We start from the raw sequence: 27,964 nt of genomic DNA, 5'->3' as shown, positions 1-27,964 counted from the left end.
TTTAATTTTTTTAAGGCAGATAGGCTATTACAATAAGAGAAAAAAATCTCCACGTAAGCCGTGGGGAGCGGAAGAGGGGCTGACCCACAGGAGATGTCCCTCTCACAGTGGTGGTGCCTGCGGAACTGGGGAAAGGAAGTTCTCGAGATCCTCCTCTGTGGGATGTCAGGAATCTGCCGCATGGAGGGGAGCACTCTTACGCTTAGAAGACATCTGGGGCTGGACCGTCCTTCAAGAGGTCCCCAGCATGTGGAATGGGCAGTACTGGTGGCCTCCTGGGCCCATTTCACATATAGGAATCTCAGGCTCAGCCAAGCTAAGAGCTACAGAAAGGCTCCCTGCGTTGGCCACCTCACACGGTTCTCTCCCCCTGGAATGGCCTCCCACCCATCTTCCATGTCATCTCTTCTTAATTTTCTTTTCTGATGAATCTTTCTAAACAAGGGCAGAGGTCTTAGTGGATCCAGGTAGCCACCAGCAACTTTTATCATTGACAAGCCAGTGACTGCCTGGTGGCAACTTCCCAGGCATTCACTGAATGTGAGGAGCTCCACCTGGGCCCCCGCCCTGGCCAGGGCCTGCACCCCGCTGACCCCTCAGAACCGACTTCTCCCCATATCGTAGCCAACACAGCCCTTCTCACAAAGTAAATGAGGACTGTGTCATTCACCACTGGTGGCTCTAGACACTGTTACCACAATAACATGAAAAGTAACTAAGTGGAGAGCTTATTTTAATGGCCAAGTTTGTTTTAACGCTCTCACAAATTACTTTAGTCTTGAACTGATAGCCTCATTAATTTAACATTTTTACATAACTGAGGACAGTTTATGGGGGAATCAGTTGCTGAGATCATGTCATTTACAACTTGCAAGGGACAAGAACCCAACTCAAACTGGTTTAGCAAAACAAAGAGCAGTGAATCCCTTCCCACAGGGCCTGGCTGGCCCTGGCCGATTCTGCTTTCCTGAGTGTGGCCACAACCCCAGGCGGTCGGGGGAGGGCCTCATGCTTGCAAGACAGGCAGCTCTGACCCACATGCAGCCAGCTGGGAACCTCGCCACTTCCAGCAGCGTCCTGAGGTCAGCTGGCACTGGGCCACCGGGCCTGCCAGGCCTAGGGGACGCAGGTGTCATCCCCGACACACTGCACGGATTGACTTTGTTCTCCAAAGGAAAGCTGAAGGGGACTGTGCTGCTGGCAAGACAACAGACGCCCAGGACAGCATGTTTGCAAATTTTGAGATTCATGAAGGTCTCCGGCTGATCAAAACCTGCTCTTCAAAGAAGGAGGCTGCAGGATTTAGGGTGTCCCCTTGTGATGTCTCTTACTTACTTTCAAAGAGTTTCACAAAGTGAAAATGCGTAAAGAGAGGAAGAGAGATGAAGCAACTATGCAAAAGTTTTAAGTGTTATTGAATCCAGGTGCAAGTCATTCTGATTTCTTCCAATTAGTCCTTCCATTTTTCTCTGTTTTAAATGTTTTTATAAGAAAAATGGCAGAATAGTTACGAGGTAAATTGTTTTCAAACAATAAGGGAATCATGTACATTTTGCTGATAAATGTACGATTAATTTGCGTCAACCCAAGTTCCCCTTCCCCTGGGTGGTGCAAAAGTGTTCTCTTGCTGGAGCTTACTACACTGAGGGTCCTGGCAGATAGGCCCCTTGGAAGAGAGCCTGGTTAAGAAAGCCTCTGGGCTGGGCCCTGGGACTGTCCCTGAGCTGGGAGCTCTTCGCATACCAGGCAATCTCTGAATGGCATAGACTCAGCTCAGAGCAGACCCAGCCCAGTCTGAGGGCTCAAGGCAGCTCTGTCTTCGGCCTGCAGCACCTGTCCCCCTGGAAGCCAGGCCTGCACAAGCAGCATCTCCAGGACAAGGACAAGGCTTTGCAGCTGCTGCACTCTACTTCCACTGCACCCACCAGGGTCCAGGCCCGACTCTGCCACCCTCAGTGGTCTGCCAGACAAGGGAGGAGTTCTCTCCTGGGTATTTACATCAGCCCAGGAAGCCGGAAGGAAAGACCTCTTCTCGATGAGACTAGCCCCTTCTAACAACAGAAAGTGGGTATGGAGGGGAATTTTGCTGTCCAGGAAATGAAGAACAAAATGAATGACATAAAAAGTAATATATTTTGAGCTGGCCCATAAAAACACTCAGATTCCGCCAATGCTTCTTTTGATAAAGAAGGGCCAGGCATCAAAATGAAGCAGCATGCAGATAACACCGGGGGCAACTCCCAGCCATCCAAAGTCTTCGCTCGGTGACCTCAGACAATCGTATAATTTCCTTTTGCCTCCGTGTGCTCATCCATATGATAGGAATGTTAGTACCTGCCAACAGGGTTGTTGTCATGATTCAACACTTCCTCAAGGGTCCCCAAGTTAGGGAATGGATTGTGGACCACAGTTTGATGAACTGCACCACTGTTGGAAACTACAGGCCAATGGCATCCTATGCCGGTCCCAGCCCTTGTCCACTGGAACAATTCTGCATCACCTCTGAGACTGAGGCTGTTCCCGGCAGCCTCACTCCTGAAACTCATGGGTGTGTTCGTTGAGCTCTTTGGGGTCCCTAGGAAGAGACACATCCAGGTGACCTAGAGAGAGCTCTGTGCTGTGTCACATACAGCCCCTTGGAGCCCATGGAGCCCCTTGGAGCCCAAGCCAAATGACCCCAGGGTGCAGGTTACAGCCAACGTCACGCAAAACCAGGCCTGGACTAACTTCATTGCAGAATCATCTGCTGCTCAGAAAGCCCTAGTTAGGGCAGGTGAGTTCAAGCTGAGATTTTCTGTGGTGGGAAAGGACACACACACACACACACACACACACACAGAAACAAAAACCACAGTTAGTGAAACCTTAAGAAACACAATACCTGCTCATATCCGTTAAGTATTTTACCATCTTTCCAGCCTCTGCTTGGCTGTGGTCTTGTCTGAGTCTCACACCAGTCCTGTGAGGCCTCCCTACTTTACTGCTGAGAGTAAAGCTCCAGCCCCCCACTGTCACTAGGAAGCACAGATGAGTTTCAAATCTCTCCACACGTGCTGTCCATCAGGGGACTTTTAATCAGTTCAGAAATGCCCTCCCCTTGACACCCACTGTGGCTGCTGCCATCTTAGACCCTGCAGAGGCTCTAGCTCTCTTCTGTGGGCATCTTGTGCCTCCTCCTGCAGCCTGGAGGTTCCAGGAAAGTGCAGGGTGGCCTGAGGGATGCTGGAGCCCTGAGCTCTATGTTTCAGGGATTGGCAAACTACCACCTGCAGGCCAAACGCCCCACCAGCGATTCCTGTACAGCATATAAGCTAAGAATGGGTTTTCCTTTTTCCTTTAAGTTGGAAAAAAATCAAAAAATAATAATATTTTGTGGCCCAAGACAATTATATTGAATGCTAATTTTGACGTCCATAAATAAAATGTCCTTGGCACCCAGCCACACCCGTTTACTCACGTGGTGTCTACAGTTGCTTCCATGCTCCCACTACCACTACCACCGCAGGGCTGAATCGCCAAGAGAGCAACCATATGGCCTGCACCACCAAAATTGCTATCTGTCCCTTTATGGAAAAGCTTCGTAGACCTCGGCTTCAGTGCCCCCATCCTTCACCCTTCTTTGTATCACCTGGAGGCAGAGCACATTTTCTACCCAATTAAGGCTAGGTGCGTCAGCAGACATGAATGTGAGCAGAAATCTTAAACACGCGTGTCTGGCTGGCTCTGCTCTTGAGCATGAGAAGAACATGTCTCTGAAGCCACTGCTCTAAGGGCGATCAAAGACAGACAGCTGCGGGTGCGGCTGCAAGCTCAAGTGTTGGGATCCAGCCCCGCAGAGCCCAGCCTCAGCCTGAATGCCTGCTGCCTGGGCAAATGTGAGAAAAGAATGAACTGTTGTCGCAGGCCACTGAGTTCTCGAGGTGGTTTGTTAAACAGCATTATTGTGGCAGTAGCTGGCTGAGGCCATGTCCAATGAAGGTGACTCATAAACATTTGCAACATTTGTTAGTTTTCAAGACTTTCGCATCCATTTTTATCAAGAGATTCCTGCTTTATGGATAACGAGACCACAAGAGACAGCAGCAGTAATGGCAAGCTCCCAGCCCTGGCCCTGGCCTTGCTGCTCCCTCTGTCTGAAATGATCTTCCCTAAGTACCCACAGAGCACTGCTCAGCTCTGGCGTCTCTGCTCAGCTCTTCCTGCTCAGTGAGGCCCTGACCCACCACCTGCTTCCCAGGGAAGCCCCTCCTCCTGGGCACTCCTGATTCCCATTCCCTGCTTTATTGCCTTCTTCCATGCTGGCTCATTTTCTTTTCATTTCATTTCTTCTCTTCCTTCCCCTCTAGACTGTGAACTCTATGGCCCGGGTGTTCATGTGTTCCATTCACTGCTAAGCTATTTCCCATCCTGTGTCTCCTGTCCTTCCCAGAATGCTCAGGCGACTCGGCTCTGCCTGGCCTGTTCAGCCCCACCTGTGACCTCTCAGCCCTCCTTGCCCCACCCCGGCCCTGCTCCCTCTGCTTCTGCTGCACTGGCCTTCTCACTGTTCCTCAAACAACCGGTACAGCAGGCCCCGGCCTTTGCACCTGCTGTTCCCTCGGCCTGAAACAGCTTTTCTGTAGATGCCCCAAGACTTACTTCTCACCTTCCTACCTTCCCCACCACCTTATGTTAGACTACTGCTCTTCCTGCTCTACCCCACAGTCCCTGTCCCTCCTGGGCTCCGTTTTTCTCCTTAGCTCTTGGTGTGTTCTTGTACACCCTACATCCACCTGCGTCTGCCTCGGCCCTGGCATGCCAGCTCCTGAGGTTCACTGCTGTGCCCCCAGACCTTGAACAATGCCTGACACACAGTAGGTGCTCAGTAAAAACTCACTGGGTCAAGAGGAGGGAGGGAGGAAGAGGAGCCCAGGAGAAGCTGCATGGAGAGCTGGGAGCCTGCTGTGAAGAAGGTAAACACTCAGGAGCTGGGATTTCGGAAACGGCACCCCAGATTCTCAGGCCCTAATGCGTCTAACGCTTCAGGGCTCCATTTAGCACTCTGCTGGGCCTTATCTCTCCACACAGAAGCGTCCTCAGGCCTCCCCTGACTAAGCTCAGCTGCAGAGGCTTTTGTTCCGCCAGAACAGAAATGAGAAAGCTCTGCGGGTTTTGCACGCCAGTGACAGACTCCAGCACCTCAGGCCTGCCGTGTGAGTGTGCTCAGGGAGAGAGGAGGCCAGGCCTTGCTGGGGAGTCAGAAACACAGGTTGCTGGGGGGCCTTGCCACAGCCCAAAGCCCACAGCCCACAGCCCACAAGATATGTTCCCTGCGACTCCCGAACTGCCCCCTACCAGAAACTGTCATGGAAACAAAAGGTGGAGTGGTGGGACAGGCAGACACCCGACTTTCCCTCTGAGTCTCCATTTCCTCATCTGTAACACAGGACAGTGGGGAGCCAGGAGGACTCCGTGGAAGCAAAACCCAGCTAGCCCCAGGGGTGGATGCCCAGCATGGCTCTGAATGCTTTCTGTGCAACTCTCACCCAGGGCCCAGCAACCTTGTGAGGGAAGTAGCGTTAGTGCCCTCCACAGATGGGGAAGCTGAGGCACAGGGGTATCTAGTGACCTGCCCAAGGCCCCACAGTACAGACACAGAGCTGGTCCACGGTCCTGTCTTCTCCAGTCTGCTGTGCACTGTCCCTGCTATCTAAGTTGAGCCCCTAGAACATAGGGACGAAAGCAAGAGAAGGCGTGTGGCCCAGTCACAGAGAGGATACCAGGAGGGCTTCTGCCCCTGCCGAGGACACGCTTGGCTGATGCCTGACTCAGCCAAGCTCCGACGCTATTCTCAGCACAGCGCTGGACTTCTGGACACCTGAGAAAACAAAGCAGGCACAGAGTCCCACTTCACCCATCTGAGAGTCTTGTGGGTCAGTTCACTAGCTCCCCAAGCCCTAGTGGCAGGGATTAGCTAATTGTTCAGCAATTCACTGCCCTTTCCTCTGGGGCCAGGAGGAATACCTGGGCATTGTTCCTAACCCTCTTTGCCCGGGGTGTGGTCATGTGACTGAGTTCTGTCCAGACAGTGCATATGGTGAAAGTGATGCTCACACACTTGGGTCTGGACCATGAAGCCTCCTGTGTGATCCTCCACACGTTTTCTTCCCATTTCTGCCACTCAGATGTTAACACCTAGAGTGACTTATAAGCCCCATGTTGACGGTGGCAAAGCCACCATCATCCTGGGTCTCTGAATGACTGCATGGAGCCCCTATCTCAGCCACAATGAAACTTTACATGAGTGAAAAATAGCATCATCTATTGTGTGATGCCACTGAGATTTGGGGTTGTCTTTCTTCTATTTTCTTAATTCTGTGACATCCTGTGCCACCTCAGAACTCTGTAGAGTCCCGTCCATCAAGAAGACCCTCACCAAATGTGGCCCCTCAACCTTGGACTTCTCAGCTTCCATACTGTGAAAAATAATTGTCTACACTTTATAAATTACCCAGTTTCATGTGTTTTGTTATAAGCAACAGAAAATGAGTAATGCCATATGAGATAATATTGGGATTTAAAAGTAGTTACAATTAAGAAAAGTTAAAATTAAAGTCTAGATATCAAAAGACCCCATTAAGAAAGTTAAGAAAGAAGCCACAGAATGGGAGAAAACTTCAGTACCGTGTATACACAGACTATTTTTAAAACTCCTACATATCAGTTAAAAAAGAAAACAGAAAAATAGGCAGGAGACTTTGACAGGCACTTCACAAAAGAGGATATACAAATGATCGATGAACACATGAAAAGATGCTCAGTCTCATTAGTAATTATGGGAATAGAAATTCAAGCCACAATGAGATATCTTTACACACCCATGAGAATGGACTAACATTAAAATGTCTGACAATACAAGGTGTTGGTAGCAATGTAGAAGAACAGGAGTTCTCACATACTACTGATAAACGTGCAAACTGGCACAACTATTTTGGAAATCAGTTTCGCATTACGTTCTAAAGTTGAGCTATGCAGGCCTCATAACTCAGCAGTTCCACTCCTAGATTTATTCCCAAGAGAAATGTGTGCACAGGTACAAAATGGTCCCAGGCAGTGTGAACACCTCATTTAAGACAAGTGAAAAATGGTCATAGCTACATTGTTCATAATAGCCCCAAACTTGAAACAAACCACGTGTCCACAAGCAGAAAATAGAAATATAAATTGTGTTCGATTTACCCAGTAAAATACCAAAGAGCAATGAAAACAAGCAAACTGCCACTACACACAACAGCATGGATGAATCTCACAAACAAAATGTTAAACAAACGGTGCAAGCAAAAAAGAATACAAACGACATAATTCCGTCATTTATTATTTAAACAGGCAAATCTAAACAATTATGTTTTAGGAATGCATGCTTAGTATAGTGATAAAACAATAAAGAAGAGAGGAACCGATTACCATACAAGTCAGGAGAGTGGTCATACTGGGGGAGGAGGGAGGTGGGAAGGATTAGGAGGAACACAATAGGAACTTCCTGCAGTGTTCAATTTTGTGACCTGGTTGGTGGCTTCATGGGAATTTGCCTGGCAGTAATTCACTAAGCTGTACATTTCTGTTTGTTGCAATTTGTGCACTCACAATTTACAAGGGAGAAATCATTTTAACCACCCCTGTTTCTTTGGCTTCAATATATTCATATTCACATAGATTCTAACCCTTACATTCTTACTTTTTGGCAGCCCAACCTGAGGTAGGAGGTGAGGCTCAACTCCAGAGGTGGGGTTGACTCCAGACCAGATTGGAGACTAGCTGAAATAGGAGAGAGGCAAAAGCACCTTTCCAACTGACAATGCCGTGTCAGTTTACAATTGCCATGGATGTACCCAGAAGTTGCCACCCCTTTCCATGGCAATGACTCAGAAGTTACCATCCTTTTTCTAGAAAATGTTGAATAGCCTCCCCTTAATTTGCATTTAATTAAACATGGGTATAAATATGACTGCAGAACTGACCCTGAGCTGCTGCTCTCCATACACTGCCTAGGGACAGCCCTGCTCTGCAGGAGCAGTCACAGAGCTCTAACACTGCCACCTCAATAAATAAGCTGTTTCTTCTTCCACTGGCTCACTCTTGAATTCTCTCTACACAAAACCAAGAACCTTCACAGGCTAAGCCCCAGTTCTAGGGCTTGCCTGCCTTACATCAAGCCTACACTTGCTAAAGGTTTTTCACAAACATTAAAGTACCCTGAGAGCAAGTGACTATTATTCCCCTTTTTAGCTAAGGAAACTGATCATGAGGGCCAGGCACAGGGGAGAGGGCCGGGACTACAATCAGAGGCAGAACAGGAACCAGAACACTACTTCACATCTGATCTTCTCCTTTACGCAATGGATAGTGTTCCAGGGAAACGTGCAATTCATGTTTCTGTAAATTGATTTCATCTGAAATACACCAGGGAATCTGCCACTTAAAGAAAATCCCAGAGCAAAGTAATTTATTAATTGATTCAACTAATATTTATCAGGTTCCTATTTTATTCATAGAACTGTGAACCCCCTGAAATCTAAAATTCTCTCTCATAAAGTGAATAAATCCTTCCTTAATTTATTGGGGTACAGGTCTACATTTTCGGATATTGATAATTCCTAAATGGCTTTTTTTCTTATTGCAAAAGCAGTACATGTTCAGTGTAAGCATTTAGAAAACAGGAGAGAAACAGAAAATAAAATCATGGGTGTTACACCTCTCAGAGATAATCATTGCTAACATTTTGATATATATCCTTCTAACAGTTTTTTCTATGCATGTCTTCATTTTTTTTAACCAAAAGAAAATCACACTGTACATCTTGGGTGGGGTTCTTTTATTACATATATATTTTTTGATATATAAAAAATAATATATATATTTTATAAATAAATAACTATATATTGAGACAAAGTCTCACTCTGTCACCCAGGCTGGAGTGCAGTGGTGCCATAATAGCTCACTGAAGTTTCCACCTCCCGGGGCTCAAGTGATCCACTCACCTCAGCCTCCCAAGGAGCTGGGACCACACTTATGTGCCACCACACCCTGCTAATTCTTTTATTTTCGTAAAAACAGGGTCTCACTATGTTGCCCAGGCTGGCATCAAACTTCTGGGCTCAAGCAATCCTCCCACCTTGACCTCTCAAAGTGCTTGGATTACAGGTATAAGCCACCATGTCCAGACCAAATTTTATATTTTAAAAATACAATCAGATTCTATCCAGCAAAACAAAGAGAAGTATTCTGAATACAAGTCACCTCAGCTTCCCATCTGGGTGGGAGAGACACAAGTAGATGTCAGATGCTGATGGAGAACACACTGCATGGGATGCTACAGGGACTGAGCGTCCCTCTTCTCAGGGACATGTCCTGGAGGTGGCTGCATTGCTCACAAGTCCAGATAAGCTCCACTGTCACCATCACCTGAGCACAGCCCCATGTCTGCACAAGGAAATACACAAGGAGAAGACTGCCACATAAGAGAACACAGCAGCTTTCTCCAAATCACCTTTGAGAGTTCACCAAAATTTTCCTCCAGCCTCTAGGTAAGCTTGGTTCCTTGTCGTTGACTCAAGTCTCACTACTAGAATTTCAGCACATCCCACTTACAGTCCTATAATATAACCCATATTATATTTTATGAAAGAGTACACTACCAACCCAGGTTCTTGGCAAGACCTCAATATATTCTCAGAGCACTGGAGTCAGTACGTTACCCCTATCAAAAGTTGCATATAGCCAGAAAGTGACTGTCAGGAGTAGTGCCTCTCAGAAGGAAAGGCAAGAGATGGAGGCGGGCAAGTGGGAGCAGCGCAAGCGCAGTGCATGAAGGAGAGAGAAGACGGCTGATGGTCAGATGCCAGCCAGATCTACCATGACCACTGGTGTCTCCAGCCACTTGGCCTCCCAGATACCAACAAACCAGAACTAAGTCAACATCATCAGAGAGTAAACTTATACCACCTGGGAAAAGAAGGAGAACCCAAGGAAATGGCCAAGTTTCAAGAACTTGACCTAACATCCAGGTCCCAGGAATTATCAGTGGGAGAGGGAGGCAGCCATCACAGAGAACTTCATGCCTTAGAGTGAATATTCAGGAGAAAAAGCACATGCTAAGATAAAAGCACAGGTGATGCTGCTACCTTAAACGCCATCATGGCCATAGTCGCACCCCCAGTGGGTTACAGGTTCATCTGTCTTTTTGCATAACATGAGCTATTTTATCTTATTCTTACAGCACCAAGAACTGCGTAAGAAAAGTCAAATGATCGTTTTTATGGAACAAAATAATTCTTATAGCAAACACAAAGTTGCCGATTTTGTCAGATGCAAAAAGATCTACAAGCAAGGATGAAAATCATCTTAGTCAACTGAACAACTTATTCCTTCACCAACTCATTTACAGCATATAAAAACTCTTTTAAAGAAAGTCTCCTCAAAAACTGTACTAGAAAAACCCACCCAAAGCCTTGCTTTCAGACTGGTGATGAGACCTGGTTTTAAGATTCTTCTATCGGATACTCAGCATCTGAACTTTTTTCTGTGTTTAAAGAAATTTCATCATAGAAGGGATGGGCATGTTCCTTAGATGCTGATCTTGGACATAGATTCTTACCTTTCGAAACTTTGGGAGACCTTCTTTTTAAAGGGAGAGTAAGTTCAGTAATAAGGAAGTTGTACAGCACATCCACACGTATATTTAAATGTGTGAAAGTTTGGGAAGAAAATGCATGCCATTTGTTTGTTTGTTTGCTTTGCTGCTTAGCAAATAAATCACCCTTTTACGAGTGGCAAGTCACCAGTCCATGGGTTTTGATTGGGAGGCAGAGCCTGCTCACTCCTTTGGAAGCAGCTGAGAACCCTGGGATCTCCCTTGGCGACCTGCCTCCAGCAAGGGCACATGATCCAGGCTCTGCCAGACCCACATGCACATAGGGGGCCAAGGCACAGTCTCAGGTTCCACAGCAGGATTCTGGGAGTGATATCCAAAGACTTGTCCCTGAAAATGAAAATGATTATGCAGATTTTTTTGTAAATCTCTGAGGTACCCAGTATCCTTTTAACAAGCTCTATTTCTGAGTATATCTGCGGAAGTTGGTTCCTGAGCTTTGGAACTAAGAAGACAGATTGCTAGAGTATGAAAATAGTAACATGCTATGGTGATGACATCACCCAGTCTTCTAAGGTGAAATAGTACCGTTTACATTTAACCTCAGTGAACAACCTGGAATTTTTTCTTGGAATTTATATTTTCTTTTTTTCGAGATGGAGTTCTTGTTGCCCAGGTTAAAGTGCAATCTCAGCTCACTGCAACCTCCACCTCCTGGGTTCAAGTGATTCTCCTGCCTCAGTCTCCTGAGTAGCCAGGATTACAAGCCCCCACCACCACACCCTGCTAACTTTTTGTATTTTTAGTAGAGACATGGTTTCATCAAGTTGGCCAGGCTGGTCTTGAACTTCTGACCTAAGATGATCCACCTGCCTCAGCCTCCCAAAGTGCTGGAATTACAGGCGTGAGCCACCACGCCTGGCCCTTTTTTGTTTTGGTTTTTTTGAGATGGAGTCTCACTCTGTTGTCCAGGCTGGAATGCAATGGCATGATCTCAGCTCACTGCAACCTCTGCCTCCCTCCTGAGTAGCTGGGATTACAGAAGTGCACCACCACACCCAGCTAATTGTTGTGTGTTTTAAGTAGAGACAGGGTTTCACCATGTTGGCCAGACTGGTCTCAAACTCCTGACCTCAGGTGATCTGCCCACCTCAGCCACCCAAAGTGCTGGGATTACAGGCATGAGCCACCATGCCAGGCTGAAATTTATACTTTCTAAAGATGTCTGTTTTCTATGTTTAGCCATGTTTAGATAAATAAAAGGTGCTATGTTACAATTGCCCACAGTACTCAGTATAGTTGCACATGTACAGGTTTGTAGCCTAGGAGCAACAAGCTATCCCATATAGCCCAGGTGTATAGGCTAGGCCATCTAGGTTGTATAAGGACACTCTTTGCACAGTAATGAAATTGCCTAAGGATGCATTTCTCAGAATATATCCCCACTGTTAAGTGACACATGACTGTAGTTAGGTACTAGATAATTATTAAAGTTATCTCATATTTTAGTTATTTTAATAAAGCTATTGAGATAACTAAAAAATGAGAAATGTCACAGAAAACCAAATGGCAGATATATATCATTCATTAGAAAATATATCACTCCTGAGCAGCAGAATACAGATACTAATTTACTTTAAAAATTACCAAAGCATAATGAAGTCACTGCCAGTATAAAACAAGAGTACAAAGTAGATACAAGAGCTCAACACTAATAGAGATAGAGGAGACAAACCATGAGCTAGCAGGAGCCAGAAAAGGGGGGTGACCATGTGAATCACATAAAGATCAGGTCACAAATAGCACAAAAGACTTCAGATGGAGTTCACATGTCATGCATATAGACTTTCTTCCACACAAATTCTCTGGCATCCACTGAGGGATATACTGTAGCTCCACACTTGCCCATAGACCTTGTATACAATATTTTCCTCCCTAAGAACTGTCTCATGCATACATGTACTGTGGCTGCCAAATTGAACACTGTTTGTAAATTCCACAGGGTTTGTCTTCTATTTGAGTTCTTTTATGCCAAATTAAGTATATGCTCTGAGAGGTTTCTCACTCTCATTATTTCTATATGGCTTCTCACTCTTTACTTTTCTGATAACTGTTTAAGTTATGCTGCAATCTGTGAACACATTGAGTATGTAAGTAGGAAGAAGAGATGCACAAAACTCTTTACCTCACTGTCTTCCCAGCTCTCTGGTGAGTGGCGCTTCCATCTGGATGAATGCCACTTCCTTCACGTGTGTCTTCTGGTTTGCCTGGTTCTTCTCCAACGGATCCGTACAGTGACAACTTCTCTACATGGAGATAGCAAAGCCCATCCCTGACAGCCTCTCTAGCTTCACTCCACAGGATGGATCTTCATTGGAAATGTCCTACATTGAGTCTCAAAGAGATAATTGCACACTCATGTTCACAGCAGCAATATTCACAACAGCCAAAAGGTGGAAGCAATCCAAGTGTCTATTGTCAGAGGAATGGATTAACAAAATGTAGTATATGCACACAACAGAATGTTAAATATTTAGCCTTAAAAGGGAGGGAATCTCTAACACATGCTACAACATGGATGAACCCTGAAAACTGTACTAACTGAATAAACCAGTCACCGAATGACAAATACTTAATGATCTCACTTATATGAGGTTCTTACAGTGGTCAGAATCAGAAAGCAAAATAGTGGTTGCTAGGGGGACTGGTGGGAGGAGAAACGGGAGTTAGTGTTTAACGGGTACAGAGTTTCCGTTGGGAAGAGAAAGTTCTGGAGACGTATGGTGATGATGGGTGCACACTGAGCTGTACACTTAACAATGGTTAAAATGGACAGTTTTCTTATGTGTATTTTACTACAACAGAAAAGTTTTTGAATTTTTAAAAAATGCCTTATGTTGAAGTTGATTTTCTTCATGCAGGCAAGGCTTCAAATCTGGATGGTTGCCTTGAAAAAATTATTTGACTCTTCATGGTTCATCCCCTTGACCCAACTGAGAGATGATGTCTGGCTTGGGAACAGACAGCCTGGGATGGGGGGGCCAGGACAGCAGCGACTTCCTCAACCTGACAAGCTCTCCAGGAAGGGCTGTCCACAAGTCACACAATTACGTGGTGTCAGGAGACAACCTGGGCTTCCCAGGCCTGCAGCCCTGAACTGTGCTTCTCCCCAAGGTGCACACTCAGACTTGCACTCATGTGCACAGAAACTTCCAGCCGCTCTCTCTAGGAACCTTCGGCAGTGTTCTGCTGAGCCTTGACACTCTCCCCTGGGTGCAGAGGAGGCTGATGACTGGAGATGTTGGGAGGAGGACCCTGAGCAGCACTATACATCTGTTTTATAATCTGTTTTACAATATGCTATTGTTAACTATCGTTCTGCACCTCTAAGTAGTCTTCTATAACATTTCTTAATGGTTGCATAGCATTCCCTTATATGTATGCAAAATAGATGATTTAATCAATTGTCTTTTTTTTTCAGATTGTGGTTGTTTCAAAGTTTTTGCTATTATAATTGCTCCTACAGGGAACACACTAGGATCTGAATCTTTACTCATTTAATTATTACCTTGGAATAAATTACTACAACTGGAATTGTTAGTTCAAAAGGTATGTGCATTTTAAAGGCTTTTGATACAGATTGCAAATTGCCTTCTTAGAAATGTTCCACGAATGTGCACTCAGAGCAGCAGGGTGTTTGAGTCCCCATTCCCTACACACCCCCAACTCTGGGTCCTATCTCTTTGGTGCCTCATCTCTTGCCAATTGCACTAGTTGTTGTCGTTTTTCTTTAAGTATCTTATTGTTGTTTGCATTTGCATTTCTATGATCACTGGTAATGTTGAGCACTTGTCATAGATTTATTAGCCACTTGCGGTTCCAAGTCTTTTGTCTGCGTCCTTTGTCCTTTTTCCACAGAGGCACCCGGCTTCTCCTTAATGATTGATAAAAGCTCTGAGTGTACCTGCTTTCCTGAGCGGGGCCCAGCTGCGCTCCGCGCCCTCTCTGGTTGCTATGCAGATGTGCCAGTGGCGGGCCCAGTCGCCATGGCCACAGATGCCCGGGTCTCAGCGAGGAGCGGCGTGGGGAGAGGTTGCCATGGCAATGCTACCCAAGCGAGGCCTCGCTCCCCGCCCACTCCGCAGAGGCTGGGCTGTAGGACTGTGCGCCCAGGCAGAGGCTTGGCAGGCTGCAGAAAAGGAGGTGAGGGAGGTTGCGCCCACTGTGCGCCTGGCAGTGCCCTGACTCAAGGAGTCAGAAGTTAGAATATTTTGTCCCTGAATGTGGAGATGCATAAAAGACAAAGCCGCTCATCGCAAAACTGAAAAGTTATGTCCCATGACCAGAACAGATAATGCAGTAAATGAACATTTTGGTTAATAATATTGCAATTATCTTGTGATTTGTTCAATTGTGGTGCATTACCTGTTTAAAGTACTAACTTGTTGAAGTGACCACTTAAAATACAGACCCATTTATTTAGGCCATTGAGACATGCCTTCATTTTTTACTATGCCAAGATCCTCCAATAAATAAATAGGTGGAAATGCCAGGGCCTCCTGCTTCTCCCGGTCTTCGGGATGGCCTGGCACCCCATCTCACAGGCTACATGGTGGCCCCAAAATTCACACACTGACCTCTATGCCAAGTACCCCAGAATGGGATTGTGCTTGGAGATGCAATAGTCCCTACTTCTCTGCTGTTTTGCTTTCTGAAATTTTAGTTACCTATAGTCAATCACATCTGAACATATTAAATGGAAAATGCCACAGCCTGGGCGACATAGCAAGACCCCATCTCTAGAAAAAGTTTAAAATCTAAAAACTAGCCCAGCATGGTCGTGTGCGCCTGTGGTCCCAGCTACTCAGAAGACAGAGGTGGGAGGATCGCTTGAGCCTGGAAGGATCACTTAAGCCTGGGTGACAAAGCAAGACCCTGTCTCAAAAAAAAAAAAAAAAGAAGAAGAAGAACAAAGAAAATTCCAGAAGCAAACTATTCATAACTTTTAAATTGCACACCATTCTGCGGAGTAAACTTAAAAACCCCACTGAGTGCAGCCCCATCCGGCTTGGGTGTGAATCATTCTGCTGTCCAGTGTCTATGCTGTACCTGCAACTCCCCTACCTGTGAGTCATCAACATTGTCTGTTCCTGACATCCAGCCTGCAGTGTCATCATGGCTCAATGGCCAGGGTCCCCACAGCAGGTGACCCTCCCTCTGACGTACATGTCATCAGAAGGTCTGCAGCAGCCTGACACTGTCACAGTGCCACGTCACTCACTCACAAAGGTATTGTGTCATCTCACAGCCTCACAGAAAAGGTAAGTGTGGCACAATAGGGCGTTTAGAGTGAGAGAGGCCACACTTCTGTAACCCTTATTACTGCTCTATTGTATTAGTGGTTGCTATTGTTAATCTCTCAGTGTGCCTAATTCATAAATTACACTTTATCATAGGTTGGCATGTGTAGCAAAAGTTCAGCACTATCCAAGGTCTCTAACATCCACCCTCGCAGATCAGGAGGACTCCTGCACAGTCAGTAAAGAGGTACTTAGGTTAAAACGAGCGGCTCATAACCCAGTATAACTGGTGTTCTTGTAAGAAGAGATCTGGACACAGACACACAAAGGGGAATGAGCAGGTGAAGACCCGGGAGGAGGAGAAAGCCCCCTGCAAGCAAAGGAGAGAGGGCCCTCAGAAGAAACCGTGCTGACACGATCCTGCCACACACACCATCCAAGAACCCCAGGTGCTTCCTAGAAGGTAGGAAGCCAGCCCCATTCCCTTGCTTACAGCTGGAGAAACTGAGGCTGACTCTGCTGTGTCTCCTTGGGGCAGCTGGAAGGAAAGAATTGCTCCCTTCAAACACCCCCCAAATCTAGGCAGTCCCTTGAAGGCCCAAGTTCTTTCTGCTCTGGATTAGGGTGATTTTTATCCTTTTCATGCATTTATTTTTTCATTTCATTATCTAACTCATATTTATAGAATACCTACTATGTGCCAGACACTGGGCTAGGTGCTAGGGAGACAGCGGTAAGCAGGACAGACAAGATCTCTGCCCTCACTGAGCTTACGTGCTAGTGGGGACGGAGTGTACACATGAAATCTAATGAAAGATCATTCTAGAGAGGGGCTCCGAAATCCTGGGGACTAGCATGACAGTTAATAGGGACCAGAGGGACTAGGGCAGGGAGACAATGTCAAAAGGTGGTCAGGGAAGGTGGCATTTCAGTGGGACTCAAGTCACAGGTAGCAGCCCGTGTGTGAGGCTGGAGGAGGTGTGTTCCCAGGGAAAGGAGCTGCGCGTGGACTTCCCTGCATCTGGAGATAGTGTGGACTGTCAGAGGAGCGGTGAAGAGGGCAGTATGGCTGGAGCACACTGAGCAGGGTGAAGAGGAAGGGGTGAAATGGGGCCCCAGAGCTGTGAAGGAGGGCCTTCTCTTGCATCTTCAGGGGCAATGTGCCAGGGGAGGGTCCAGCCTCCAAGCTAACTCCCCTGCAAGTCCTGTCCGCCCCTGGGCAGTCCCCTGTACAGCAGCAAGGAATATGAGGAGCTGCATGGATTCTGGAGACAGAACTAAACTGGAATCTCAGCACTGAACCCCAAGCTATGTGACCTTGACTGTGTCATTTCATAGAAGACACTGTCCTGTGCAGCCCAGACCCCTACTTCTGGACCAAGGCGTCTGGGAATGTTGAAGGCTGAAGGTTGACAGCTGCATCCCTGGGTACTGCCCCTGCTGGAAGGAAGGGGGCTTTAGGGTTAGGCATCCCATATCCAGTGCCTGGCTGGTGAGAGGGTACAGAGTCCTGACCCCTTAATTAGAAATTAAGAACCATGGCTGGGCGTGGTGGCTCCCGCCTGTAATCCCAGCACTTTGGGAGGGCAAGGCAGGTAGATCACAAGGTCAGTATTTCGAGACCAGCCTGGCCAAGATGGTGAAACCCCGTCTCTACTAAAAATACAAAAATTAGCTGGGCATGATAGTGTACACCTGTAATCCCAGCTACTCAGGAGGCTGAGGCAGCAGAATCGCTTCAACCCGGGAGGCAGAGGTAGCAGTGAGCTGAGATTGTGCCACTGCCTCCAGCCTGGGTGACAGAGTAAGACTCCATCTCTAAAAAAAAAAAAAAAAAAAAGAACCACTCTGAAGGGCCTTTCAGGTGAGAATGGCTGAGCCTTCTGTTTCATCTTCACTGCTGCTCAACTTCTCCCTCTGCCCAGTCCCCCTTCCCTCACTCCCTCACCAGTGTCAAGCCTGAGTTTACTCCCTAATAAACTTTCTGCACGCAAATCTTCATCTCACAGTTTGTTTCCCTGGGAACCAGACCTAAGACACACTTCGTCTCTCTGAAACTCAGTTTCTGTAGATGTACAACTCAGTTTCTGCAGATTTACTGAGTTGTAAAGATGAAAAGCAACTGACGTATGCAGAGCTCTTGGCCCAGGACGTGGTAAGTCTTCAATAAATGTCACTTGTTCTCTTTTCTGGCCTCTCCGTGCCATTTAGTCTCACACATATGTGCATCTCCCATTGAGCTCAAGCCCAGGCCTCATACAGGAGAGATGCCCAGTGTGTTCTGGATTGAGTCAATATACAAAATATAAAAAGCATTGCTCTTGTCACATTTATTAGAAGATGAAGTGGAAATGATTCATTGTCCCTCTAATATCCATGCTCAACTTCTCTCATAAAAATAAAACTAGATTTTTAGCTGAGTATACAGCCTTCCAGAATGAAGACTGCTATAGCCTTCCCTGCAGCTAGGTACGCCCATCCATTTAAATGCCAACCAGTAAAACATGAGCAGAAATGTGTGCAATTTCAAATGTTTTCTTAAAAAGAAAGGTCATGCTTTGCCCTTCCCACTGGTGAGAATGCAGACTTGATGACTGGAGCTAGAGCAGCCACATTGGACTACAGAATAGCAGGGCAACTGTGAAGCCAGCAGACATACCCTGAGCTGATGATCATTGGTTGTGCCTGTCAGGGCCTGGTGTAGCAAATCTCTCACCCCAAAGAGCCTTGGTGTTTGCATTTGTGAAATGGGACAGAAATTCTAAGTGAGACCATATACAATGGAATTTCATTTTACCCAACAGTTCTATTTTAAAGGGGAGAAAAATTTCCTTAAAACGGAAGGGCCTGGACTCTTGGGAATATTTAATTTCAAATTAACTCCTTCCTAATTAACTCATTTTGTTTTTATTTACCTTTGTGGTGTGACCTTCCTTTCCCAGGGATGGTCCAGATCTAGCAGGTCCAGGAGAAAGGCTAACAAATAAAGAAGCAGGTCTCTCCCTGTCAAAGAGGGCATCGAGTTCACGTAAATTAAAATGTGGGCCTGGCAGGTCTCCAGCAAGGCATGTCAGAGGTCCAGGGGCACTCATCATGCTTGTACGCTTGTTATTCTATGATGATTTAAAATGCCCTCAGAGCTGCAGGCGCCATGTGGTCATGTAGGTCTGGAGAGATGCAAATAAACCAGGAGCTGTGCAGCCTCTGCATATAGAAGAAGAGGAGGGTTTTCCTATAGGTCCTAGTCAACAATGGAGAAGTTTCCATGAGCTCACTTGTCTTGGAAGTTAAGAAAAAAAAAGAAGTTCCCATGAGCACAGCAGAGGGGCAGAGGGTGGACCCTGGCCTAGATGAAGTGAATGGTTTGGGGGAAACTGGGAAGAAGAGTTTTAGAGAAAAACTCATGAATACATAGAATTAGTGTGGATTGGCTGTGGGTGTTGGTAGATCCAAGGACTGGCTTTCCTCTGGCCCGGACCCAGACCTCCCCAGACCTCAGCCCAGCCCCATCCCAGCTTCCCTGCTTCCAGCCCCTGCCCACCCTCTTGGATCCAAGGGACCTCTCCTGAGAGCTTGGCTTTCTGCTCTGTGCACCCCAGGGTATCACCCAATGTCATGTTTAGACTTTTCACAAGAGTTGGACAAGCAGAGCTGACAAGTAGTATGAATAGCAGCAGTGCACAGCTCAGAATCTTGAAGGAGGCTGGGGTAGAGCACGGTGCAAGAGTACAATTTCAAAGGGCTTTACCCACTGGAACTTCTTCAACCAGAAATATGGAAGAAGTCAAGGTACTTTTTCTTAGTTCCCTCCACCAAATATAGCTAAAGTCATGGATATTCTGTGTAGAATGAATACAAGAAGGCCCTGAGAGGTGGAGAGAACGAGCACCCAGGAGTCTCAGGACCTGGCAACAGCACACTGGTAAATTCCATGGGCTTTCTTTTTGCTTCGTGTATCCCAAACTGGGTGCTAAAGAGTCAGTAACCCAGAAACACCAACGGGCTTGGAAAACAATCCCCAAGAAAAACCTGCTCCCTCTAGCTAGGCATGGGGCATTCCAGAACACTTTAGATGACAACTGACCTATGCCATCAGACCACACAGGAAAAGACCAGCCCCCACCTGACCCTGGCCAGCAGAGACTGAGGAGGGAGCCTAGGCCTCCAGCTTCATCCAGATGTACTGACTGACGTGCCACCCACTCTTTGGGAAGGGATCAGAGCTGCCCAACTAGGGGCAGGGACGTTCACCACAGCCTGGGCTGAGACAGAGGTTTAAATAAGGACCAAAGCCCATCGTATAACCCCTGATATCCAGGCTTCAATTGCAAATAACTCCACACCAGGATCCAGGAAACACCAACCCAGATGAGAAGAGACACAGAGACTAACCCAGGATGACACCAACGGCAGCATCATCTGAACACAATTTGAAGCCACCATCACAAAAACGCTTAACAGCAAACACAACAGAATCAAGTGAGAAAACAGGAAATCTCTGCAGAGAAACAAGCCACAAAGAAGAACCAAATGGGAACTCAGGGTTGAAAACACAATAACCAAATTAACTCAGTGGATGGCTCAACGCCAGAATAGAAAGGATGGAGGAGGAGTCAGTGAATCTAAAGATAAAATAATAGAAATTACTCAATTTGGACAACAAAGCAAAAAATAGATTGAGGTAAAAATGAGCAGAATCTCAGATATATATATTTTGCTCTATATACATTTTGGTCTATCCATAACAAAAGATCTAACAGTCAAGTTATGAGAGACCAAGAAAGAAAGAAAGATGAGAGTGGAGCCGAAAAGATTTTTCAAGGAATTAATGGTTGGAAATTTCCTAAATTTGGCAAAAGACATAGACTTACAGGTTCAAGAACCAGAGCAAACCCCAAATGGCATCGATCAAAGCAAACCTCTGCCAAGACACCTGCTACTGAGACTTCTGAAAACTAAAGACAAACACAAAGTCTTGAAAGTGGCAAGAAAGAAACATCTTGGCCGGGCACGGAGGCTCATGCCCACTATCCCAGCACTTTGGGAGGCCGAGGCGGGCAGATCACTTGAGGTCAGGAGTTCAAGACCATCCTGGCCAACACAGTGAAACCATCTCTACTAAAAATACAAAACTTAGCTGGGCGTGGTGGCACGCACCTGTAATCCCAGCTACTCGGGAGGCTGAGACAGGAGAATCTCTTGAACCTTGGAGGTGGAAGGTTGCAGTGAGCCAAGATGTCAACACTGTACTCCAGCCTGGTTACAGAGTAAGACTCCATCTTAAGAAAAAAAAAAAAATACAAAAATCAGCCGGGCATGGTGGGGCACACCTGTAATCCCAGCTACTCAGGAGGCTGAGGCAAGAGAATCATTTGAATCTGGAAGGCAGAGGTTTCAGTGAGCTGAGATCACACCACTGCACTCCAGCCTGGGCAACAGAGTAAGGCTCAATCCAAAAAAACAAAAAAGAAAGAAACAACATCTTACCTTTAAGGGAAAACCATTTTAATGACAGCAGATTTCTCACTGAAACCATGGAGATAGAAAGGAAGTGGCACAGCACTTTTCAAGAGCTGAAAGAAAAGACCTCTCTGCCCAGAATCTTACATCCAGTGAAAATAACCTTCAGAAATCAAGAGGAAATCAAGACATCTGCAGAAGAAAAAAAGAACAGAGACTTTGTTACCAGCAGACCTACCAAAAAGGAGTGATTAAAGGAAGTTTGGCAAACAGAAAGAGAAAGACAAAAGAAGGAATCTCACAGTGTAAGGAAGGAAGAACACAGTGAACAAAACACACTCATCTCTTGAGTTTCCTAAATTACGCTTGACAATTGGAGCAACACTTGGAACGCTGTGACGCGATTGTCCATGTATGGAGAGGAAACATTAAAGAGAATTATATTTTAAAGGAGGAGAGAACAGGAACATGAAGGACTTGGGTTTCTCCACTTCATCCCGACTGATACAATGTCAGCATCAGTTAACTGTGGTAAGTTATATACGTATAATCTAATACCTGGAATGACCATTCAAAAACCTGCACAAGGAGATGCTCTCAAAAGCACGATATACAAACCAAAATAGAATTTGGCAGGCCTGGGTGCAAGGCTGAGACAGAGCCCAGTTGAGGTGTCAGAGTGGGGCATAAGCCTAGGGCTGGCCTGGACACCAATTTTCAGCCAAGGGTGGCGTGAGGGTGGGCGCTGTGCAGACTGGGAGGAGGGGGAGATAAAGGAGGGATCTTCCATAAAAAATGCAGGGAGGCACTTGCTGCCAGGCCTGTGGGTAGCCTCTTAGAGGCTAAGCCTCATGGAGGAGAGAGAGCCAGTTCCAGGCAGTGTGGCAGGTGAGGGGCACACTGGAACTGGAACTTGGGGAACTGATTCCAAAGTCACCCTCTTGGGGGTGGGAGTTTGCATGTCCCTAGTTGAATTCAGAGACCCAGCCAGGGGCAGGGTCTGGCCTGCAGGTCACTGTGGGGAATGGAATGCCAAATAGGGACACTGAGGCTGGAGCACTAAGTGATGGATTGGACAAGCACTGCACGATGGTGGTGGGTGTGGGGGAGATGCAGGAGCTTTGTGGCCCTGGAAGCAGCTACCTCCAGGGTCACACCAGACACAGGGCTGAAGGACCAGGGGTCAGACTGCATTCCAGAGGTGGCCACACAGCACCTCCCACCCCAGAGACTCTTTTGCAATGTGACTGTCTTAGTCCCTTTTGTGTTGCTATGAAAGAGTACCTGAGGCTGGGTCATTGATAGAGAAAAGAGGGTCCTTTAGCTCGCTGCTTTAACAGACTAGGAAGTTCAAAGCCTTGGCCCTGGCTTCTGTTGAGGACTTTTGTGCTGCTTCATAACATGGCCAGGGTCAAAGGGAAAACAGGCAAGTGTGAAGGGAGATAAACCGAGGGGTGGCTGGCCTTATCACAACCCGCTCTAGAGGGAACGAGCGCATTCCTGTGAGAACTCATCCAGCCTCACCAGTGAGAACTCGCTCACAACCTAGAACAGCACCAACCACTCATGAGGGAGGGAAGGCCTCATGACCCAAACACCCCCAACTAGGCCCCATCTCCCACCACCACCACCACACTGGGGACCCCATTTCAACATGAGTTTGGGGGACAAATAATGGCACTGACCTTGTCTTGTCCCTGCCTAAGGGTGGCCTCTAACTTCCCCGCCCCTATGCCCCTGGCCTTGAACCTCGCCTGGCCTTGGTGATTTCCTTGCATTGAAAAAAACGTCATAGGAATGAGGTCAGAAGAATGAGGTCTCTAGGAACTGGGCCTCAGGATGCACCTCTGGAGCCCAGCCTGCCATGCTGTGAGGAGGGCCAAGCCACCCGGGGAGGCTGTGTCAGCTTTCACTCAAGCCCAGGTGCCAGGCTTGGGCATGAGGAAACCTCCAGTTCCCTCCAAACCCCAGCAGCCTGAACCACCAGGGTCACCACCCAGCCCTTAGTCTCCCCAGCTTTCTTGAACTTGCAGAACAGAGGAGAAGCACCCTGATATACTCTGGCTGAATTCCTGACCCAAAGACTAGGAGAGCAGCAGAAAATGGCTGCTGTTTTAAGCCTCTAGGCTTGGAGTAGTTTGTCACCCAGGCACCTAGAACAGAGCTCCCCTCGTGTTCACCCCAGCCTCACCTAGGCCAAAAGACTCCCCTACTTTTAAGTGGAAACGGGCAGGGTCTGCAGGGGCTGGAGGCCAGGACAGAGGAGGCAGCTTGTCTGCCTCAGCACAGGGCCTGCAGGATCTGGGGGAAAGACTCAGGCTCTTTCCCTTCGCCCCAACTGACTGCCACCTGGGCCAGTATCCTCGCTTCCCGGGCCCCTGTACATTCACCTGTCGCACAGGATTAGTGAGGCAGAGAACAGGCCCAGCACACCCTTGAGGCCGATATCTGGCTCCTGCTTTTCTTTATGCAGCTGCCATCAGGCATGTGTTGCCTGCTCTGTAGACAGCACACAGGGGCATCTCAGAAGACGTAGGCCGTGCACTTTCTAAGCCTCACTTCCTGCTTCTCCAAGTGAGAGAAGCACTGTGCGGGGTACCTGACACTGAGCCCTCTGTGTCCTACCTCCTCCCTTGTCCTTGAATTGTCCTCTTCTCTCTCCTATTCCTCCCCCATCACCTGGCAACACTGGACCCCAGCTTCCTCCCTCTCCCCGGCAACTCTCTCTCTCAAAGATGCCACCGAGACTTTAGAACTTCACAGCTGACCTCACCACATCTGCCCATCGCTCTTCACATGCCACAGTCAAGGTCGCCTGTGACCTGGCCTGGCTGCCTCTCTCCCTGTCTCCTGATCCGTGCCGTGAAGCCTTGCCCTGCTTGGACTCCAGATACAACTCGACCAACAGTGGAGAATCCTGGCAGACGACGCCTTCGCCAGTGATGGAGGTGAAGGGCCCCAGGAAGCAGTGGCGCTGTTGTGTGGACCCCACGTGGTGTGATGAGGGGCACCTCCCCTCTGTGGTCCTCCCCCTCAGGACACCAGTGCCATCATAAGGAAGCATCAGAGAAGCCCCAGGGGAGGGTCATCCTGTGGACTGACCAGCCAGAGTCCTTCTGGAGTGACCGGGTCACAAAAGATGAGGAAAGGCTGGAGGGGACAGAGGGGATGAGATGACCACATGAAATGGATTCTGGATTATTTCCTGAAACAGAAAAAAGGACATCAGTGGAAATGCTGGGGACATCTGAACTCTAGTTCATGGTGGCATGGCAACAGCTATTCCTCAGTTCTGACAGTTGTGTCCTGGTTAGATGATGTGTTAACATGAGGGACAGGAATTCTCTGCACCACCTTTCAGTTCTTCAGTAAACCTAAAATTATTTCAAAATAAAAGGTTTAAAAACCCCTAGATGCTTAAAAATTCCTTATTTCTCTCACTATAACTGTATGCGGAATCATTGCAATAACTCGAAGCAGCAGAGACTCGTAAAGGTGACAGTGCCAGCCTCCCTTCAAAAAGAAGCTGGCATCATGCATGTCCCTCCGGTTCCCATGCAGGTGTTAACACATACCATAACTCCATTTTGTTTTTCTCACAAGGAGATATAAAGCACACTGTCTCCTCCCACTTGCTTTTTCTCCTGTTATTCCCCCTGGGATGTTGTCTAGGTGGGGCCCATGTTCACGGCCGTGGATGTAAACCACATTTCAAGCAGGCTTCTCGATGAGCTGTAATTTCTGTATCCAAGTCCTCATCAGAGCCGATTCCAGAGACGCTGTATTTACCTAGCACTGTGCACCATGAGCGGCTCCTTCCAGGGGTGAAGAAAAGTGCCGTGTTACCATTTCTTGTTCTAAGCTCTTGCTTCCATTATCTTCAAAACACATTCCTTCACATGAAACTTCTTAAGCCACTTGCTCATTTTGTTAGGGTTAGTTTAATTAAAACCAGAGACTATAATCCACAAATCCACTTACCCAGGCAATTCGCTGAAACAGAACGGACCTGTGTGGGCCCTTCTGTGCTTCAGGCCTCCCCCTGCTGCAAGGGGACATGGCTGCCCCCAGCACCAGGGCCGAGGGAGGGCCTCCGGAGGGCGGTGAGGTCTTTACAGTATGTGTTGATCAAGCTGATTTCTTTCCTGTTGTGGAGAAGCACACATACAAAATAGAAGTTCTAATGTTTTCTTCTCACACCCTGTGGAATGCAGAGACCTTCCAGCATACTTCCTGTGGCACACTCACCAGTGACTTGGCCTGCGTGGAGCGTTGGTGCTCCACTTTGGGGACCCCTGGGCCGGGTCCTCTGCCATCCTTCGCCAGGCTAACTTGTCCTCCAGGATCTGGGGACTCACCTGCCTCCCAGGAACATGCACAGCACACACTTGAGCCGGACTCCCCAGCTGCATCAGGATGCCCCCCTCGCTCTGGTCGCAGCCACCACCCTCCCTTTGGTCAGACATGAAGCTGACCATGCCAGTGGGCGCAAGCCGCCCCTGAAGCCTCTGAGGGCGAGCCCCGACTCTCTGTGCTCACGCTGTCCACACAGACTGGTACTGAAGGGTGCTGAGGATGCACCGTGGAGGAAGGAATGGGAGAAGAGTTTGCACCTGCTCTGAACATGGGAGGGGAAGGCCTGCCCCTCCCTCCCGCCCCAGCCTGCCACGCCCCAGCACACAGCTGTGCCTGCTCTGCATCTGCCCCTCCTGTCTTCCCCACACTTAGCCACCAGTTGGAAAGCTGTGGCCCTGCTTCCCAGCTTCCCCTCTATACACCCCTATCCCCCCAGGACTCACAGCACACGCTGCTTAGAAGCCATCCATGGTTCCCCCACTGCCCCCTCACCCTCTTTGTCCCTAGAACCTTGGCACAGACTTGGGATGCTCCCCAGCTCTATGCAGCCACCCTGCTTCATGTCACCTAGAACCAAGGCAGGGCCTCCTGCTGTGAGCATGATGTGCTTCTCTTCTCTGTAAAGGCCAAAGTGTCCCCATGGACCCAGGGGCGTTTGCTAAAGGTGGGCACACACGAGCAAAGGGAAGGAGCAAGGACTGCCTCACCCCAAGGAGGTGAGGCAGTGGGCAAGGCCCCAGGCTCTGGGCTGAACCTGGCCTTTGCAATCCTAGGTGACACAAAGGTCCAGGAAGGGTGGGGTGGGGGTAAGCGGCATATATGGGCATGAGGGGGCGGGTGGGGCTGGAAGCGACTGTCCCTGTATGTCCTGCTTTCCCTCCGTGGGGGACCCCTTGGGCATCTCAGCCTGGCAAACACAGCCTGGTGAGGTGCTTCCCTCCCTCCGAGTGCTGGCACGTGACCAAGAGAAGGTAGTGTTAGGAGGCACCTGTGCCTGTGTCTGTGTGAATCAGATCTGCCTGTCACCATGAGCTTTGTCTGCCTGGATGGGTGCGGGGGTGTGTGTGTTTGTGTACCAGCATATGATTGTTTTCGTTTGCTGTGATGGGTGTGGGTGTGTTTCTGTGGGGGCCGTGAGTGCTCTGTGGGGGTGTCTGCTGTGGGGGTGGGCCATGTCCCCAAGTGCCTGCAGGGCTGTGTATAGGTGTCTGTGTGCTCAATGAGCCTGCATATTCCAGCTCTCCCCACCATGGGCCCACCAGACCCTGCCCAGTTCCCCACTCTTTGCTCCCCTCCAGTTCCCATCACCTAGCAACAGACAGAATCAGAGCAGTGGCCTCTGCAGACAAAGAAGGTATCTCTAGGAGGGAAGAGCTGGGAGGTGGGAAGTGGGGGAGGGGCCCCAGACCAGGCTCAGAGCAGAGCCATGCTCCTGGCCTTTGGCACAGCAGAAGGTGGCCTCCAGCAGCTCACCCCTTGGCACAGGCAGGTCTCTCTCCATCCCCTTTGCGCTAGCCTTTCTCCTCCTTGCAGGCCCTAGAAGCTGGAGGGGGCTGGCCAGTGTTGAGCTCACAGACACAGTGGCAGAGCTCACAGAAGCTGCCCCGCCCACCAGGAGCCCATAGGGGGCCTCAGCCAGTTGGAAGTGATGAGACAGAGGATGGAGTGGACTCAGGGCACAGAGGCCTCACCCTGAGTGCACCCAGGTGGGGGCGGGTGCACCAGGCAGAACACTCAGACCTGCCCCTCCCTGCAGAAACCTGGTTTCCCCGCCCTGGAGGCCAGCACCAAAGGGCATTCATGTGCAGCTGTGGGTGAAGGGTGGCCCATCCTGAGGGTTGGGAAGGGAACAGGCCCAGGTGCTTCCTATGGTTCTCAATGCCCTGGAACCTGGCCTCTCCAGGGACTCCAGTCTCCCCTGCACAACCCTTCTCTGTCCCCACACTCCAGCCACGCCAGCCGATGGGCCAGACTCTCTTTCTCCGGGCCTTTGCACCACCCTCCCCTGCCCAGCGACACCCTTCCTCCAGGTTACTGTGGAGGTCACACCGTGGTTCCTGTGGTCACCCATACGCCACTGCTGCTGCAAGGCTGGTCCTGGCCACTGCACGGCGGCTTCCCTCTCTACCCACTCTGTCCCTACCTCTGTTTTAGCTAGCCTGAGGCACCTGACTTGCTCTAAGATGGTCCTAGTTACTCCCTGATTGTCTATCCTCTGACT

General features: G+C 48.4%; 1 long non-coding RNA gene across 4 annotated transcripts; it reads right to left on the bottom strand.

The window, feature by feature from the left end:
• LOC128929764 (uncharacterized) lies at positions 1-27,923 on the bottom strand. 4 transcript variants are annotated; one of them, XR_013526979.1, is made up of 4 exons: positions 25,636-27,923; positions 25,369-25,532; positions 18,843-25,202; positions 1-11,017 (listed from the first exon to the last, which is right to left on the bottom strand). It is a non-coding gene; the product is annotated as an uncharacterized LOC128929764 (long non-coding RNA). The 4 variants fall into 4 exon arrangements; XR_008476862.2 differs by having other exon boundaries at positions 1-25,202; positions 25,636-25,745; positions 27,217-27,923; XR_008476864.2 differs by having other exon boundaries at positions 1-25,202; positions 25,636-25,745; positions 27,793-27,923.
• Between the last annotated feature and the right edge of the window lie 41 nt (positions 27,924-27,964).

The sequence above is a fragment of the Callithrix jacchus genome, chromosome 15, assembly GCF_049354715.1.
Source record: "Callithrix jacchus isolate 240 chromosome 15, calJac240_pri, whole genome shotgun sequence".
In the NCBI taxonomy this organism is placed as follows: domain Eukaryota; kingdom Metazoa; phylum Chordata; class Mammalia; order Primates; family Cebidae; genus Callithrix; species Callithrix jacchus.
Note: the sequence above shows the minus strand (reverse complement) of the source record. Positions and strands in the feature narration are given on the sequence as shown.